Here is a 17,169-nt window from a genome sequence, read left to right as displayed (position 1 = left end):
CGTGTGTGGTTTACGCCTTCTATATATACGGTGAATTGGAGATACCAATTTTTACCCTATACTCGATACAGCTTGTATCATGTTAAACAGTACCTTTGTTCAACATTTAGTATTACGGTCACATCCATACTGAGTAAGCATCTGAGAGTGACTACGGGACTATGTATGCGGAGATTTCAATTGTACCCTATAATATATATATACTTGCTATCTTGTTATCCAGTACCTTTTTTACAACATTTATTATTATGGTCAAACCCAGACTTAGTGAGCATCTGAAGGTGACTCCGGAAATATATACCGAGATTTCAAATTTGGCCAACATTGTATACAGCTGTACGCTTCAGATACAGTAACCTTTTTTGCTATTTAGATTCTGGTGTAATCCATAATGAGCCTGTGAACGTCTGTTTGTTACTCCGGAAATATATTTGGAGATTTAAGATTACCCCAACACTGTATACAGCTGTACGTGTTGTGTGTTGCATTACCCATTTACAGCTTTTCATATTCTTGTGTAATCCATACTGGGCCTGAGAGCGTTTGTGTCTGCCTCCTGAAATATATACGGAGATTCAGAATGTTTACACTACACTATATATACCTTGTTTCTGGTGATACTGTACCCTTTTTCAACTTTTTATTTTATTGTGTAATCCATACTGAGTGTGTCAGTGTTTGTATATGACTCATGAAATATATACAGAGATTTACTGTTATCCCTAGACTGTATAGAGCTGTATGCTTCTGATACAGTACCATATATCTGCTGGTATTTTGGGTCCATTTTCCAAAACATGAGGATGTATGGTGGAAGAGGACGCCGACGTGGGTGTGGGGGGCCACCTGGTACTTAATGTGGTGGTGCATCTGCTGGTAGTGCCAAAAACACAATAGCAGCTAAGGTAGGAGGTGTTGAGCCTGCATCATGGTGTAGCTCTGGAAGGCCTGTAAGGCTCCCTTTTCCTGGAGTAGGTAGACTGCTTTTAAAGCCGGAACATCAGGAACTGTTTTTGGCTTACATTGCTGAAACAGCCTATAGCTCTATCGTCTCCTCTTCTGAAGTTTAAAAAAATGCAAGCACTGAGTCGTCAGTGCAGGCTTCTGGTCAGGAGCAACCCCTTTCCTTGTGTACTTCACCCACACCAAAAGTGAAGGATGCGGCAGCACGAACTTCAGATTACTCCATGGAGCTCTTTTCACATACCATACCTGGGTTAATTAAAAATGGGGCCCATCATATACTGGAGCATTCGAAATGGGGGACATCAGACACTGGAGAAGCATTTACGGGGCCCATTATACACTGGAGCATTAGAAATGGAGCCCATTATATATGGAGCATTATTAGGGCCCATCATACACTGGAGCATCATCCATGAGGCCTATCATATACTGGAGCATTCCAAATGGGGGACATCAGACACTGGAGTAGCATTTAAGGGGCCCATTATACACTGGAGCATTAGAAATGGAGCCCATTATATATGGAGTAGAGATGAGCGACTTTGCCTTTTTTCTGGTCGAGTCGGGTTTCACGAAACCCGACTTTCGCAAAAGTCGGGTCGAATGAAATCGGCCGATTATCGTGAAAAGTCGAAGGCCGACTGAAACACGAAACCCAATGTAAGTCAAAGGGGAAGAAAAGTCGGCAGTGAGTGGAGGACAGGAAACACACCTACAGTGCCCATTTTAATGCCAAAAACATCAATTCTTATTCCTTAAGCTTGTCAACCTTAAATTACTTTATAATAATAGTTAGGCATTGAAAACTGGGGGTTATTTGGCTAAAGTTGTGGGGGGGGTAGTGCTGGCTCCAGATTTTCGTGGGCCCAAGGCCAAAGAGTGTCACTGGGCTCCTTTAACACATGCCACAATTCATGATCCTTTGATACGGCAGAGAAATAGCGGTACAGTACAATGAAAAACACTTCAATTCTTACATCACATGACTGATATCCATTTTAAATTCTCCAATAGCTCTAAAAACAGACAGTATATTCCTCCATACAGTATTATGGCCACCGCATAGTGCGCCATACAGAGTAATGAGGCCCATGTATTTCTCCATACAGAATCATTGGTCCCATATAATGTTTGATACAGTATATGATGATCTCCACATAATGCTACAGTATATGTTGTTCACCATGGATGAAGCTCCAGTGTCTTATGGGCCCAAATAATGCTCCATATATAATGGGCCCCATTTCTAATGCTCCAGTGTATAATGGGCCCTGTAAATGCTGCTCCAGTCACTGATGTCCACCTTTGGAATGCTCCAGTGTATGGTGGGCCCCAGATATCATTCTCCAGAGTATCGTGCTCCCAAAAAATTGCTCCCAACCTTTAAAACAATTAAATAAGTCTCCTTGCTAGGGAATCCCTGTACTCTGGACTCCTCGTCGTCCCCATCTTCCATTTCTCTGCACTTGGACTGTTTAGGCAGAGGGCGTACAGATGAGATGTCATCGCGCTCTTTGACCAGAATGTCACTGTCAGGAAAAGTGTTTGGTTTCTGGGGGCAGTATGGTTGCAAAGCTGAACCTTAAAGGAATGTCCAGAAGGGCACCACCAGGAGTGGAGCCTGCGGCTTAATTGGACTCAACACGGGCAACCTCAACCATGCCATCCACAAAAAAGCTGCACAGATTGCAAGCTTAATTCCGTTAACGAACGAGACTCAGGCATGCCCCCGCGGTCCGCGTCCAGCTTACTAGAGGGACACCCGAGGCTCTGGCAGGCGAGATCGACCAATAACAGGTCTGTCATGCCCTTACATGTCCGAGGCTGCACGCGTGCTACAATGAAAGGACCAGCGTGTATCGCTTACAGGTGCGGATAACACGCTGAACACCGTTAGTGATGGGGATCTGGGATTACAATTCTTCCCCGCGAACAAGCATTTCCCAGTAAGTGCAGGTCAACCGTAATTCCGGAATTAGGCCTAAACGGCATTCCAGAAAGAATGTGAAAAAATTAAGTATCCAAACCACAGGTGCTGTAGCTGGCTTAACAGCTGGGCTTCTCTGCTGAGTAGCACACAGTTCTTACATAAACAGGCGGCATAGCTTGGTTCACGGGTGGCCAACTCTGCTGAGTAGCATACATAGTTACTAGGCCCAAAGGATTAAGTGGTGTAAATGCAGTCAAAAACTGGTTCTTTCATAAACAAGCGGCATAGCTCGGTTCACGGGTGGGCTCCTCTTCTGAGTAGCAGACACAGTTACTAGGCCCAAAAGGATTTTCAGGACAATATGCGGTAAAAAATTATTAGAAACACACACGGTGTAGCTCCTTCACAGGTGTACTACACCGCTGGCTACCAGATGCCGCTACTATGCCCTAAAACTGTCTATTATCATTGAAAACCATTATTAATGTGAAAAAAAGATACGCTTTTGTTTAATGAAACATTCTCGAACGGAAACTCGACCAGCTGAATTTTAATGAAAGTGTTGTAGTTCGACGAACGGATCTAGCACCGCCCAAAACAGCTAGAATTTGAACTTGGCCAACAGTTCCACTCAAACACCACTCATCTGTAATCAGGAGGCAGACTCAGACGGTCTCAGGCACAGTATGGATTCGACAAGATTGTAGAAAGTTGAGAAAGGGTACAGTGTCACCGAATAACAGGTATATATAGCATAGTTTAAACATTTAAAATCTCCGTGTTTATTTCCGGAGTCCAACAAAGACACTCACAGCCTCTGTATGGATTAGACAACAATCTAAAAAGTAGAAAAAAGGAAATGTTTTTGAAGCGTACACCAGTATACACTGTTGGGGTATTTTTAAATCTTCATATATATTTCTGTCTCAGTAAGACAGTCCAGACTCTCCGCAATAGGAAACGAGGTGGATAAAAGTACAGACATAAAGTCGGGTGATTGCAGAAATTTAGGAATTACTAATCAGGGGAAAAACTCCCGGGAGAATTCTCAGAGGTGATGCTGGCCCTCAATTACTTTGTGTGTGGAGACAGCGAAAACAGTTCTTTGTGAAGAAAGGGTTGCTGTATCGCAGTACCGTTGATCCCATCACCATTACTCATCTCCATCAAATTTTGATCACAGGAAGAGATGTAGACATGGTCCTCACTGCCTATCATAATCTGTCAGGTAACTTTGGAGTGCAAAAGACAGAAGCCACAGGCCGTAGGCGATTCTATTGGATTGGCATGAGAGGGCACATTTAAAAATGTGGGCAGGAATGTCACACGTCTGTGAGTAGGAAAACTGTGAAAGCTGATGATAAAGCACCACTGCATCTCATTGTGAGTCGACGTCCATAAGAAATGGAAGCCATTGATCATGTGAAGCTAGAGCTCGGCCAGCAGGACAGGGCATAGCTACGTCTTAACCATCATCTATCAGTTCACCAAATTTGTAGTGGCAGTCCCAGGGAAGGATTTGACAGCCCAGACTACACAGCAGAGGAGCAGGGAGAGGTAAATATTGCAAATGCTGGGGCCCTGCCCAAGCAAGGGGGGCCACCTCGTGGGCGTCGGTACTGGCACTGGGCCCCTCATAGTACGCCGGTGTGTCTGACGGCGGGTGTGCACCCCCACCGTCAGAGACACTTGATTGCACTATGATTGCACTATGTGCCAGTGCCGGCGCCAAAGAGTCGGCCCACCTACCTGTCCAGGGCAATGGCACTCGCACGGTTGCGTACGCTAGGTGGTGACCCCGGCCATGGGGTGGGCAGCCCAGTTAGGGAGGTTTAAAAAATGGCATATGTTGATGTTGGACATTCAGCAGCTGCAAATGGAGGAATTGGAGAAGTCCGAGGAAGAGGAGGACAAAAGCGATCCTTTTTTCTGGCAACCTAAGTGTCATCAGGGGAAGGTGAGACACAATCCTTTGAAACCCATGCATGGTTCATTTTAATGAAGGTTAGATCATCAATATTTTGGGTCGACAGACGGGTCCTTTTTTCTGTCAGAATTGAGCCAGCAGCACTGAAGACTCTTTCCGATAGCACACTAGCAGCAGGGCAAGCAAGCTACTGTAAGGCATATTGTGCAAAAAAATGTATACCAAGCTGCTTCACCGCATCAGGGTAATCCGTAATGAAGCAGTCCCTATCTAATGTATTTAAAACCTGAACATCTGAACAGTGTCTAAAATGAACAGGATTCGGACAGGCGCTTCTTAGTATGGGCTTGTGGTGCAAGACAGCTCTTTTGTGCATGCCACACAAGAGAGGGTTACCTTGACGCGGTGAAGCAGCTTGGTATACATTTTTTTGCAAAAAAAGTATCTACTAAATACCCTGTATTTGTTATCCAGCACTTGCTGATTGCTATCATATATTTTACTGCAGAGTATTTTTGCAAATCTGTTTTCTTGTTGTGTCTCAGTTAGTGGGTGGTGTGAACGTTGTCTTACCGACTTGTTCACATTTGTGCAAGTCACATGTGTTTTTAATCCGTTTTCTCCTTGCCTAGCATGGTTTGAGAGACCCCACCCCTCTCTTGTGTGGCATGCACAAAAGAGCTGTCTTGCACCACAAGCCCATACTAAGAAGCGCCTGTCCGAATCCTGTTAATTTTAGATACTGTTCAGATGTTCAGGTTTTAAATACATTAGATAGGGACTGCTTCAATACAGGTTACCTTGATGCAGTGAAGCAGCTTGGTATGCATTTTTTTTGCAAAAAACGTATCGACTAAATACCCTGTATTTGTTATCCAGCACTTGCTGATTACTATCATATATTTTACTGCAGAGTATTTTTGCAAATCTGTTTTCTTGTTGTGCCTGCTCCTTAATGTGCGTCAAAGTTTGCATGAGCAGACGCATAAGTGTGATGCTCATGCTTATGATGGTGTCGTCTGCGCTTACCAGTCCTGTGCATTCCTCAAAACATTGAAGGACTTTACAGAGGTCTTTCAGCTTCGACCACTGCACACCCGACAACTCCATGTCTGCCCTCAAAGTGCCTGGTCGTGTATCCTCCCACAAATGCATTACAGCCTGCCTCTGTTCGCACAGCCTCTCAACCATGTGCAGGGTGGAGTTCCACCTTGTTGCAACGTCGATAATTAGGCGGTGCTTGGGAAGTTGGAGCAATCGCTGCAGCTTCTGCATACGACTGGAGTGTACGGCGACTGGCAGATGTGCGAGCACAGTCTTCGGACCTTCTGGAGCAGGCATGTTAACTCCGGATAATTATTGAGGAAGCACTACACCACCAGGTTCAAGGTGTGAGCCAGGCAAGGTATGTGTCAGAGTTTTGAAAGGGCTATGGCTGCCACAAAATTCTGTCTGTTATCACTAACTACCTTGCCTGCCTCAAGATGTAGACTGCCCAGCCATGACTCAGTTTGTTGCTGCAAGTAGTCGGCCAGTACCTCCGCGGTGTGTCTGTTGTCTCCCAAACACATCATCTTCAACACAGCCTCATGACGCTTACCACTAGCTGTTCGATAGTGGGACACCGAGTGTGCAACACTGGCAGCTGCGGATGGAGTGCTCGTGTGACTGCGCTCTGTGGACGACCTTTCGCTTCTGGAGGAGGAGGGTCGAAAGCCTACACCCAACTGTTTCCTATACCGTGGGCTAGGCAGCACTGTCCCACCACCGCTATCCCCTGTGGACCCTGGATCCACCACATTAACCCAGTGCGCAGTGATGGACACGTAACGGCCCTGGCCATGCCTACTGGACCATGCATCTGTTGTGAGGTTCACCTTTCCACTCACTGATTGCTTGAGTGCATGGACAATGCGGTCTTTCACATGAAGGTGGAGGGCTGGGATGGCTTTGCGAGAAAGGAAGTGCCGACTGGGTAGGTCATAGCGTGGTACTGCGTAGGCCATGAGTTCACGGAAAGCTTCTCTTTCAACCAACTGGTAGGGAATCATCTCTAACAAGATTAGTTTGGCAATGTGGGCGTTCAAACCCAGTGTACGCGGATGAGAAGATGAGTACTTTCTTGTCCTACTCATAGTCTCTGGTAGGGTGAGCTGGACTTAAGAGCTGCGTATGGTGGAACTAGCGGTGGACATGGCGGACTGAGAGAGGATTGATGATGGTGATGGAGTTGGTGTTCTTTCTGATGGCCTAGATTCAGTCTTTTGTAGCAATAACGTGATTCCCTGACTGCTTTGGCGTTGCGACGACACCTCAACATTTGCTGCTGGTGGTGTGCTAACCAGTGGGCTTACAGTGGGGGAAACGATGTAGCATTTCTGAATACCTTCATTGGGAGCAGTTGCACATGTGGTACGTGAGGTTTGGTAATCCGTCCATGCTTGCAAGTGCATGGTGGTTAAATGTCTAAGCATGCAACTGGTATTCAAATTTCTCAGATTTTTCCCTCTGCTAAAAGTCTTTGCGCACTTCTTGCAGATAACCTTTGCCTGATCATTAGGATTTTGTTCAAAAAAGTGCCACACTGCACTCTTCCTACTATGGAAGACATTTTGAGGCCTTGCACGCTGTGCTCATTTGACCATCTGGCCTAGCTGTCCTGCAACTCTTTTGGTTTCAGAAACCCATTTTGGGACTGCTTCGGGCCTGCCAGATAACAGCTGTTGCAATGTCGATGCCTGCTGCGGATGCTCCTCATCCTCTTCTGAGCTATTGGCAGCAGCACCTTCTTCCCCCAATGGATGCCAATCCAGGTCAACAACTGGGTCATCCATCACCTCCTATTCAATGTCATGTGCACCTTCCTCTGTGTCACCATGTAAGGTGATATAGTATGCGGGAAGGGGCACCTGAGTTTCATCAGGGTCAGATTCTGGCTCAGTACACTGCGAGGACAATGTAGTGCTCTGAGTGAATGTACCAGCAGATAAATCTAGCAGTGACTGTGCATCAGTGCACTCCATGTCAGATTCTTCTTGGACTGCGTAATTCACGATTTGACTTGATAACACAGGCATGGTATGTAAAAAGAGCTCCATGGAGTAATCTTTAGTGTGGCCTGCCGCATCCCTTACTTTTGGTAGGGGTGAAGGACACAAGGAAAGGTGTGGATCCTGACCATGAGCCTCCAATGATGACTCAGTGCTTTTATTTTTTGAAAGTTCAGAAGAGGAAGCGATAGAGCTGGAGGCTGAGTCAGCAATGTAAGCCAAAACTTGGTCCTGAAGCTCCGGCTTTAAAAGCGGTTTACCTACTCCCAGAAAAGGGAGCCTTCGAGGCCTTGTGGAGCCAGACGATGACGCAGGCTCAACACCTCCTGCATTAGGTGCTATTATGCTTTTGCCACTACCAGCAGATCCACCACCAACACCAACACCATCATTACCAGCTGGCAACCCCCGCCCATTTCCACGGCCTCTTCCAACACACTTCCTCATTTTTGGGAAAATGTACCCAAAATACCACCAGCAATATGGTACTGTAAAACAAGGTACAAGGTGTATATAGTATTGGGGAGAATTTGAATCTCCCTACAGACTTGAGGACACTGAACTAATATCTCAAGCCCAGTGTAGATTACACCTCAATATGACAGGCTGAAATTGGATGGTGTATAAAATGTCTACATAGGACTGGGGAGAATTTGAATCTCCCTACAGACTTGAGGACACTGAACTAATATCTCAGGCCCAGTGTAGATTACACCTCAATATAACAGGCTGAAATTGGATGGTGTATAAAATGTCTATATAGGACTGGGGAGAATTTGAATCTCCCTACAAACTTGAGGACACTGAACTATTATCTCAGGCCCAGTGTAGATTATACCTCCATATAACAGGCTGAAATTGGATGGTGTATAAAATGTCTATATAGGACTGGGGAGAATTTGAATCTCCCTACAGACTTGAGGACACTGAACTATTATCTCAGGCCCAGTGTAGATTATACCTCAATATAACAGGCTGAAATTGGATGGTGTTTAAAATGTCTATATAGGACTGGGGAGAATTTGAATCTCTCTACAGACTTGAGGACACTGAACTAATATCTCAGGCCCAGTGTAGATTACACCTCAATATAACAGGCTGAAATTGGATGGTGTATAAAATGTCTATATAGGACTGGGGAGAATTTGAATCTCCCTACAGACTTGAGGACACTGAACTAATATCTCAGGCCCATTGTAGATTACACCTCAATATAACAGGCTGAAATTGGATGGTGTTATGAATGAGTCACCGTAGGAGGCAAAAACAGAAATGCTAGCTAAGTCCAGAAAACCAGAGCAGTTGGCAGCTATCGGATTGCAGACCCCTGAACTTATCAACACAACTAGCAGTAGCCGCGGGGGGTTCCTACAATGCCCTAGACCCCTCGATCACAGCTGGAGGACTATATAGCCTAAAGACAGAAAAAGGGAAATCTAAACTGCCCCAGAGCAGACCCCAAAGCAAAAGGCAGCCCCCAACATATAATGACTTTGAAGCAAGAAGAAAGAACACTAACACAGACAGAAAGATAGACTGAGCAAAGACGGGGCCCAAGCTAACTAGATAGGAAAGGACAGGAAGGCTGCTGTCTGCAATCCATGAAAAACCCTATGAAAATAAGAGCCAACAGACTGACAGTGAAAAAAGGCCCTGAAGACGCTAGGCTTGAAAAAGACTATGTCAGTACTCAGGAATATTCTGAAGACAGAGCAACCGGCAAAAGGAGATTCAGCTCACCCCAGCAGGGAATGGCAGAATCCAGAAAAGCAAGGCAAACAAAAACAAAACACAAATGCTAAAAGGCAAAGCAGAAAACTTAGCTTTAGAGGAGCAGGAATCAGACTGGTCTCCTAGAATTCCAGATAAATCACCCGCAGGGCAGAAGGGCGTCGGCAGCCTTATATCCAGTCCGTGACTCCACTCAGCCAGTCATCATCATTAGGCTCAGGTGCCTGATAATCAGGCTCATTACCTTCCTTTACCAGAAGAGGGAGTTCACCAGACCTCAGTGACGAAGGGGAAAATGAACTCACAACAGGATGGTGTATAAAATGTCTATATAGGACTGGGGAGAATTTGAATCTCCCAAGAGATTTTAGCAAGGTGACAATGATGCTCTCAGTCCCAAGTATGGCAGCAGGCAGCCTAATAAGCAGGACTGCTGCACACAAAAGTGTGGAAAAATGAACGCTTGGTAACTGGGCAAGAAAGAGGATGAAAAGTATTTTTGCCTTTAAAAAAGCAGCTTGCACAGCAGTGTGAAAACAGCAATGAAGCTATCAGGGAGCCTTATAAGGCAGCCTAATAACCAGCAGAGCTGATGCACCAAAATATAGCCTCCCCTTGCACTGCACACTAACTGGTGTGTTGTACAGGCAAAATCGCTAGCAGCAGAAGTATTTTTTTGTATCTTCTTCCCTGCCTAACGCTCTCCCTTGAGAATAATCAGCAGCAGCAGCTCTCCCTATTCTGAGATCAGCAGAAGTAAGATGGCGGTCGGCGAGCACGCCCTTTTATAGCCCCTGTGACGCCACACAAAGCAAGCCAATCACTTGCATGCCCTTCTCAAAGATGGTGGTGACCGCTGCCTATGTCATCGCGTTGCCCACAGTGTGCGTCCTCCATCATTGGCTGAAAAAGGGAGCTGGAAGCATCTTTTGAAACACGACTTTGGCGCTCTGGTCGCCGACCTCGTGGCCGACCTCACACTATGGTCGGGTTTCGTTTCATGAAACCTGACTTTTGTGAAAGTCAGCGACTTTTGAAATTGATTGACCCGTTTCGCTCAACTCTAATATGGAGCATTATTTGGGCCCATAAGACACTGGAGCATCATCCATGGGGACCATCATATACTGTAGCATTATGTGGAGCTCATCATATACTGTATGGAACATTATATGTGGCCAATTATTATGGAGAAATAAATGGGGCTCATTATTCTGTATGGCGCACTAGGTGGTGGCCATAATACTGTATGGAGTAATATACTGTCTTTTTTTGAGCTATTGTACAATTTAAAATAGATCATTCATGTCATGTAAGCAGTGAAGCATTTGTCATCGTACTATACCTATATTTATGTGCCGTATCAGAGCATCATGAGTTGTGGTATGTGTTAAAGGGGCGCACTGACACTCTTTTGCCCAGGGCACACGAAAACCTGGAGCCAGCCCAACCCCCCACAACTTTAGCCAAATAACCCACAGTTTTCAATGCGTAACTATTATTAGGAAGTAAATTAAGGTTGACAAGCTTCAGTAATAAGAATTGATGTTTTTGGCATTGAAATGGGCACTGTAGGTGTGTTTACTGTCCTCCACTCCCTGCCGACTTTGCTTCCCCATTGACTTGCATTGGGTTTCGTGTTTCAGTCGGCCTCCGACTTTTCCCTATAGTCGGCCGATTTAGTTCGACCCAACTTTTGCGAAAGTCGGGTTTCATGAAACCTGACTCGACCCTAAAAAAGGCAAAGTCACTCCTCTCTACTAATCTAGACTAGTATTTTAGATGAATGGTGATTAAGATCCACATAGAGCTAAACTCTTGCAGCAAAAGCAACTCTTAAACCTCTTCATACACTAGACATTTTGGATGACCAAAAAAATTATATACACCATTCTCTACTGACCAAAGGTCGATGTCTGCAGTAGAGTTGATCTGTCACAGTATGTTTTGCCATTGTCAGATGAAGGCTGAGATCAATCATCAGTTGTCATATTAAGAGATGGGTCTCTTGTCCAAAACGACACTATTCATAGATCAGCCACATACAATGCTTTATTTCCCTTAGGAAAAAAAATCTACACCCAATAATAGCATGGGTACTGATATTCAATTCATAGCGATTCAGTTCACTAAAATATAACAAATTAAAAGCCCTTGAAAGTAGGAGAATTCATGAGACCTTATGATGTGTTGAAACATTTTATTCATGTCCTTGTAGTGTGAAGCCTGTTTCAGATGGCGCCCTAGTCTATGCCTGTCCCCCGGATTACCCCAGATGGTGGAGACGCCGGGGTCTCATACCTAGCAATGCTCTTATCTTTACCCTTATCTAACCCCTCCGCAACCCAGGGAGGTGAGGAGCTGAAGCATATAGGAAAACACTAACCAGACAGGCGAGGTAAAGATAGGAGAAAGTTCCACAAAGTTATCTATCACTGCAGTCCTCCACCAGTCGGGCCTTTATGGCAAAGTGGCCTGACGGAAGCCTCTCCTCAGTGCCAGACATATGAAAGCCCGCATAGAGTTTGCTAATAAACACATGAAGGACTCCAAGACTATGAGAAATAAGATTCTGTGGTCTGATGAAATGAAGATAGAACTTTTTGGTGATAATTCTAAGCGATTTGTGTGGAGAAAACCAGGCACTGCTCATCACCTGCCCAATACAATCCCAACAGTGAAGCATGGTGGTGGCAGCATCATGCTATGGGGGAGTTTTTCAGCTGCAGGGATGGGATGACTGGTTGCAATTGAAGGAAACATGAATGTGGCCAAGTACAGAGATATCTTGGATTAAAACCTCTTCCAGAGTGCTCTGGACCTCAGACTTGGCTGAAGGTTCACCTTCCAATACGACAATGACCCTAAGCACACAGCTAAAATAACAAAGGAGTAGCTTCAGAACAACTCTGTGACCATTGTTGACTGGCCCAGCCACAGCCATGACCTAAACCCAATTGCACATCTCTGGAGAGACCTGAAAATGGCTGTCCACCAACGTTCACCATCTAATCTGATGGAACTGGAGAGGATCTGCAAAGAAGAATGGCAGAGGATCCCCAAATCCAGGTGTGAAAAACTTGTTACATCCTTCCCAAGAAGACTCATGGCTGTACTAGCTCAAAAGGGTGCTTCTACTCAATACTGAGCAAAAGGTCTGTATACTTATGACCATGTGATATTTCAGTTTTTCTTTTTTAATAAATTTGCAAAAATGTCTACATTTCTGGGGGTTTTTTCAGTCAAAATGGGGTGCAGAGTGTGCATTAATGAGAAAAAAAAATGAACTTTTTTGAATTTACTAAATGGCTGCAATGAAACAAAGAGTGAAAAATTTAAAGGGGTCTGAATATTTTCTGTACCCATTGTAAGCAAGTAAAAAAGGGTTCGGAACAGACCTCTCTTCTCTATATAAAGTAGTAAATGATCAGCATTGTATTTTTTTACACTGGATATATTTCACAAAGGTAAAAAATTAAATGATCAGAGGACTTCTTCCTTTTTGCACTACAGATGATATATGCCTGAGATACAGCAAGATTTCCCTGGCACTATGCTCTTTTTGGTCAGATTTCCACAACATAGTACAGTCACTTGAATGAGAAGTCAGCCTGTGACCAGACACATTCATTTGACATTGTGTCATGCTGGCAAATTAAGCCATCAGTGATTTCCACGCCAAGATTTAATTTACTACGTCTATAAAATATTGCTCCCGGCCTTTGCAACAGAATCACAGCCAGAAAACAGATAATTAATGTATAGGTAGTGGTGGTGTGAATCGATTTGCAGGATGCAGTCCAGAGGCTACGTCAGTAATTTGTGACTATTGGAAGGGAGCCCTTACTAGAGGGCATCCATGGCTCCTCTTTTGATTAGTCAGCCTATTGTGATGTCATCATTACGGCATTATCCAATCAAAAGTAGAGCAACGAATGCTGGCAGGTAGGAGACATAGTGCTGGCAGGCACAGATTAGTCTTGCAAATTGATTCTCAAAATTTAAATATATAGGACATTTTAATTTTTTTGTGTGAAATAATGATTATTACATATGCACTGTTCGGTAGTGTTTTAAACATATTTTTAGTCACATAAACAATTTATAATATCATTGTGGATTGTTTATTGCATCTACTATTGTTTATTGATTTCTCAAGGTCTTGCAGGTCTGTGCACTCGATATGTTTGCTAGTTACTGCAGATGGATGGGCGTGGAGTACAGGTCTGTGCTGGTCTATTTCGCTGTAGTATATAAGCTCTTATTGTTGCTCAATTGGTTAGTGTTTGCGGCAATTTTATTATTGTTATTATTATTATTATTGTTGTTTATTGATATAGTACTATTTTGTTCCACAACGTTGATTTTACCTCTTGAAAGTTGTTAGTGTCCATTATTTGGAAAGATGGATCGAGTGAAGATGAATTGTAAGGCTATGTGCACACGTTGCAGAATTCCCGCGGAAACTGAAGTTTTGATTTTCATTTTTCTTTTGTTTTTGACCAACCATGTTCACATACAGTTTTATAATGCAACTGGTATTCAAGTAATATGCATAGAGCAGATTAATGTCAAAATTAAAAGACATTATTACGTCAGTGTACAGTACACGTGTACCGACAAGATGAACAGAACAGCAGGGTAAAACATGTACAGTAGACAAAGCACACATTTAATCTGCACCCAAAAAACGCACCAATAACACCATTCAAAAATCAGCGAACATGCTGAATAACAGGTGTTTTGAATACAGCGTTTTTACTGCTAAGAGAGCAGATTTTGGCTAGAGCAAGAAAAAAAGCAAGCAAAATTGCTCAGTGTGAACATAATCTATAGGATCTACAAAACAATGGTAAATTCAAAGCTGACCATTTCAACAGTGATACATCTATCATTAAAGCTGTCTTTGAAAATTCAGACTGGTGGACCAATTTGGCTGCATATTTTTGACTGAAAGTGTATTGGATTGGCCTAAAGTGGTTTTAGAGGAATTTTGCTTTTTGCGCCTATAAACTTTTGAAAAGACATTTCTTCTTTAACAATTTCCATGTGATTTTGACACCTGTTCTTTCTTTGATATCCATCATGAATATGCTTTGTTTATCCCATTGTCTGCAGAAAAGTCTGCTCTACAACAAGCTAAACTTCTGCAAAGACTTGACTGACACCTCACAATGACACAGTGTCCGCCTGGCACTAATGCTTAAACTAAATGGCAGGCGCCTCTGTTAAGTGTTGTTGATTCTGGACATAAGTGTAAAGATATATTGATTTAGGACAAAAATAGGCCATTGGCTTAAAGTCATGTCCTGCAGCCAAAGCAAATTACACTAATACTTAAAATATGCCATTTCAAGGCATTAGACACTATCGAGTTTGAAATGGCAGCTCCCGAAGCTCTCACCTCATAGGGCAGAAGGGATGTGTCATATGTTCTTTTGACCTTACGCCTTGGGCACCTATATTGCCAATCTAAACACTGCTTTTTATATGAATAAATGGACCCTACTTGGTTTATTATTTTTTGTTTCCTCTGATAATTTGGTATTTCAGTGTACTTAATAACTTAACAACTCAAGATGCTTTCACAGAGATGAAAGGCGTATGTCAGTTCTATTACTTAGCTAAAAAACTGTAATGTTACTGAGGCATGAAGCACATCGTACCTCATGCCTAGTGATTCACCAATTCCTAGCAAATAAATAAATACTAGTTCTGACCCCAAAGTGGTATCCTGCTTCTTCAGAGCAGAACAGATTCAACGTTGTTTAAAGGCAGCCTGTCAATAGATTAAATTCCCTATAGACTGGGGAATCTGTATACAGGACTGTCATCAGAAATATCTAAGCCCACCATACAGAGCTGTAACTTGAAGATTGTAGGCCCAATGCAAAACCTCAGTTAGGGCCCCCAACTATATTCCTTTTTATTGGGCTACTGACATGGACTAAAGTGATTTTATGGATCCCCTTAGGCTTCAAGACTCAGATGCACCAACAACGACTAGCACCCATTATAGTTATGCCCCTGCCCCATGAAGCAAATGATCAGGCCCCTGAAAGTGCTATTTCCATTGACCTCCATTTTGCATTCTGTACCATATTTAATTGGCTTTTGACTTCGAATCAAGATTGTCATATGGTTACTCAAGATCAGTAAGCCACTAATTGAAGAAAAATGGAATATGATTTGGGGCCTGTAAATTTGCTAAATATGAATAGAAACAATTTTTTATAATATTAAATAGGTCCAACTGGAGATTTTGAGTAGCAACTGGTAGGTAGAAAGACATGACAGCCCTCAGGTGAGCTTAGGTTCTATATTTGCGCCTGACAGCAGTACCATCTAGATTTTCGCGGTGGCTGACTTCTCTTATGTTCCGTCACAGACGAATTAATGGGACAACGGAATTCGCTAAATACCAACAGAGGGACAGAGTAAGTAAGAACTATCACCCACACCGTTAAGGTTTTAATAAGCTTCAAATCCAAAAGCTGAAAGGAAGTCTTATATCAAGAGGAAATTTCATAGCTGCCAATACATAAAGGGGACATTTCATTACATCCCTCCATTGGGCGCATGCCATTACTTAGTGTGTGCAGTCACTTATACAGCAAATTTTGAGTCAAGGCCGCCTTTAGACATCTGTCATTTTTCTCGGATGTAAAAGCACGGACAGTTGTTCATCAGTATTCTGGATCCAGGTTTTATCAGTGTTTGGTCAGTCAGATTTTCACAGATGAAAAAATAAATAATTGACAAAGCTTCTCCTATCCATTGTAACGTTAATCACTTACAGCACGGCGTTGTACACAGATACTGTCTATGATTTTTATGGACTTCTAGACTTGTATGGGTGATTTTGAAATGTGACTCCTATCAAAGCCGTGCCTTCATGAATTTTTTGAGGACACACAATCCAAAATACCTGGACCCGTGATCAAGCATGTAAACTATCAAGAGTACATGTTCTATCCATGAAAATTGCAGATAGAACACATATGTGACTCACGGATGTCTGTATGAGACTTTAGCATCGTGTTGAGTTCCATTTTAGAAGTAAGCAGTTTTTAATGTGGATGCTTTATGGCGAAGCAGAACTTATCCTATCTATCGGATCAGCTTCTCAGCCAGTGTTAGTCAAGGGTTGCTTCTTCCAGGAAAAGTTATTTGTGGTTAAGGATCTTCCAGGAATACCTAAGAAAACAGTTTCTCTAAAATTAGTGTCAGCACTGCACAGCTGCTCCCTGGGAGAGGAAAGAGCTGGCTGGAAAGGTATTGTAGCACTGTGGTAATGTGCACTAACTTCTGCACTTGTCAGCCTGCCTATAATAAGTAGCATCATTTATTTTTTGTTGTATTCTGCCTGGCAACTGTATTACTTTCAATAAAAATGGGATTTTACATTTCTGCTGACCAATATATAAAGCTTGATGATTTCATTTCCTTTTATAAATGTCATCCACATATTTGACATGTGTGAAAGCGCACTCCCCAGTCCATGAAATCCAACGCATAGTATGAGGTCTATATCACTGTGCACATGATGTAATGTAACTGCAGAT

This window comes from Dendrobates tinctorius, unplaced genomic scaffold (assembly GCF_039654945.1).
Source record: "Dendrobates tinctorius isolate UK_male_01 unplaced genomic scaffold, ASM3965494v1 ptg000231l, whole genome shotgun sequence".
Lineage (NCBI taxonomy): Eukaryota > Metazoa > Chordata > Amphibia > Anura > Dendrobatidae > Dendrobates > Dendrobates tinctorius.
The sequence above is the reverse complement of the archived record's forward strand: the minus strand, read 5'-3'. Positions refer to the sequence as shown.